Raw genomic sequence first — 3133 nt, forward strand, 5'->3', positions numbered from 1 at the left:
AGAAAGAGACTGTGTTGCAGATGTGGTCTTGAACCCAGGTGCAGCCACCTTCTTACTCTGTACTAATCTTCAAATCTACTGGAATACTTGAAAGTCCTGTTCTACACCTGTAAGGAAGTCATAAAAGAAATGTAGCATGGAGTGAACTATGACTGTAGAACTATTATGCTGCCCGATTTTTCTTTTATAACTGAAGTATTTTAAATTAATCTAGACATTTCACATTCCTGTCTACCACACTGAGCTCTTAGATTTCTTCAACATTTACCACCGGATATAAAATTTGTCGCCCAAGACCACACATGTTCCATGGGTGACCTGTCTGCAATGAAAGGCTGATTCAGGTTCCACCAGCAGTTTTTTTTTTTAATCTGAAAGACTGTCCCAACTTCAGAGATCCTCCAGGGAAAAGCTAAAGAAGCTGAATCTCTCTCCCCCTCTTTCTACTCAGTCTTTCTGTACTGCTCAGTGACTACTTTTAAAAGCATTCTTCCAATATATTCAAACAATATAAAATGAATTATTGAGGGTTTTGTTTAGGGGGAAGGTTTAAGGGGTGGTTGGGAAAATTGCAGATAATGGTGGTGAGAAGGTACAATGGTGGTGGGATTCGTGTTGGTGTATTGAATGTAACAAATCATCATGAACAAAATTTTAAACCACAGCTTTTATATAAAATGTAAAAGGAACATAAAATATAAAAATAAAAAAATTAAATTAAAAAAAGAATTATGAGTCATGGCACTTGAGTTCAATTTTTTGTATATTTGTTTTTGAGTCACACCCAGTGGTGCTCAGGGCTTACTCCTGGCTCTGAGCTCACAGATCACTCTTGGTGGACTTTAGAGACTACATGGGGTTCTAGGGATCGAACCTAGGTTAGCTGTATCAAAGTCAAACACCCTACCTGTTCTACTATTGTTCTGACCCCAAGTTAAAAGTTTTAGATTCACTCTTTTTTTTTTTTGAATCACACCCAGCGATGTACACAGGGGTTACTCCTGGCTTTGCACTCAGGAATTACTACTAGTGGTGCTCGTGGGACCATATGGGATGCTGGGAATTGAACTTGGGCAGGTCGCGTACAAGGCAAACTCCCTACCCGCTGTATTATCACTCCATCCCCTTTAGATCTACTCTTAACTAACTTTGTGACCCTGGGAAGTTTCTTCCTGAACAAGTTTCTCATCAGTTAATAAGGATGAATTTGTAGCATTTTTGGAAGAACTAATGACACAATACATATGTAGCACTGTAGCACTGTCCTCCCATTGTTCATCGATTTGCTCAAGCGGGCACCAGTAACATCTCCATTGTGAGACTTGTTGTTATTGTTTTTGGCTTATCAGATACGCCACGGGGGGCTTGTCAGGCTCTGCCATGCAGCAGGATACTCTTGGTAGCTTGCTGGGCTCTCCGAGAGAGATGGAAGAATCGAACCCAGGTTGGCCATGTGCAAGGCAATGATATTTTAATTTAGTTATCTGTTAAATAAGCATCCAACTCAACATTGTTTATTCACTCATTCATTCAAGAAATTTTTTCTCTTGATACACAATAATATGCTTTGTTATTATGGTTGTTTTGTTAAGGGTAACACCTGGTGTTGCTCAGGGGCTACTTCCAACTCTGTGTTCAGGAGTACTCCAGGCAATGCTCAAGGGATCATGTGATGTCAGGGATGCAGTGTCCGGGATTGAATCCAGGTCTCCTGTATGAAAAGCATGTACTCCAGGTCATGGGGTCATTTCTCCAGTTCCTATAGAAATACACATTAATAGGTTTTTAAAAATATATATTATCTCTACTACTATGACTGCAAGTATATTTTTTCTGAAGATTATTCTTTTTCCACTAAGGACTTTATTATTTGTAGTCCTCAGAAAAAAATATTAAAGCTCAAATATGTATGAATTTTGCAATTATTCTGAAACTATTAGCAGTTTTAGATACTTATATTCATCCTGTGACTTCGCGCCAGGCTGTTTCCACTTGGGGAGCTCCAGAGGGGGGTGGGTGAGAGCCCTCCATGCCCCAAGGGACCCAGCCCTGGCAGCCGACCTCCACTACCCAACCGCCACTACGCTCCAGGCCACTGTTTTGGTCACTCGACACATCATGGGACACTTTCTACCCATTGTCCATAATTACCATACCATGTTTGATGGAGTTCAGACAATAAGCAACAGATCATAGAGAGAAGTATATGTATAACGGGTCTCATTCCCTGACCCTGAAAGAGCCTCCAATCATTGGGAAAGACGAGTAAGGAGAGGCTGCTAAAATCTCAGGGCTGGGACAAATGGAGACATTACTGGCTCCCGCTCAAGTAAATTGATGAACAACAGGATGACAGTGATACAGTGATATTCATTCTTTAGAGTAAATGCCTTCATTGCTTTTTGTTATTGTTGCGGTAACTGTGGTTTTCAGCACTGTGTTTGTTTTAGGAGAATGATTTAAAAATTTTCAAATGTATGTTACCACGCCATACCCCACCCAAGTATTAATACCCTTTAGCATGTCCATTGGACCCCTCCACTCTTACAATCTATTCCCCCCTTTCCTTTGGTAAATTCAGTTTTGCAGTCAGAATCTAAAGATTTGTTGATTGGGTTTGGTCTTTTTCTGTGTATGAAATCATCTAATCATCTAGTGTGTTTGCTTTCCTTTTTTTTTTTTTTACTTCAGAGGAGAACATGAACGCAGTTCCCTACTATAGTAAAATATGTAGTTGAGATTCCCACTTTTTGGAAAACCTCAGGGGTCAGCACATGTGAAATGCAATAGATAAGACTTGCCCTGGGAAAGACACCTTCATGATCATGGTATCTCCCCTGGCAGATAAGTATTTGTTTTTCTCCTCCTGAGTTTGCTAAGCATTATCCTTCCCAGTTCCAGCCCCATTTTACAAATGACACTTTTTTTTTTATAGCTGAGTAGCATTCCATTGCTTATCTTCCTTATCTGGTTATCAATTACTGGGCACTGAGTTTAAAGAGTTTAAAGAGTACTCCAGGGCAGAGTCTCCTGCCCTCGCGCCTGGTTGTTTTCACCAGGGCCCCTTGGAGTGGGGGCGGGTCGAGTTTCTCACCCGCCCTGAGCAAAGCCCCGGCAGCCGAAGACCTCCAGA

General features: G+C 41.0%; 1 non-coding gene across 1 annotated transcript; it reads right to left on the reverse strand.

Moving 5' to 3' along the window:
* Positions 1-2688: 2688 nt before the first annotated feature.
* LOC130032264 (U1 spliceosomal RNA) lies at positions 2689-2852 on the reverse strand. Its single transcript, XR_008793808.1, has one exon. It is a non-coding gene; the product is annotated as a U1 spliceosomal RNA (small nuclear RNA).
* Positions 2853-3133: the final 281 nt, after the last annotated feature.

The sequence above is a fragment of the Sorex fumeus genome, unplaced genomic scaffold, assembly GCF_029834395.1.
Source record: "Sorex fumeus unplaced genomic scaffold, SorFum_2.1 ptg000047l, whole genome shotgun sequence".
Taxonomy (NCBI): domain Eukaryota; kingdom Metazoa; phylum Chordata; class Mammalia; order Eulipotyphla; family Soricidae; genus Sorex; species Sorex fumeus.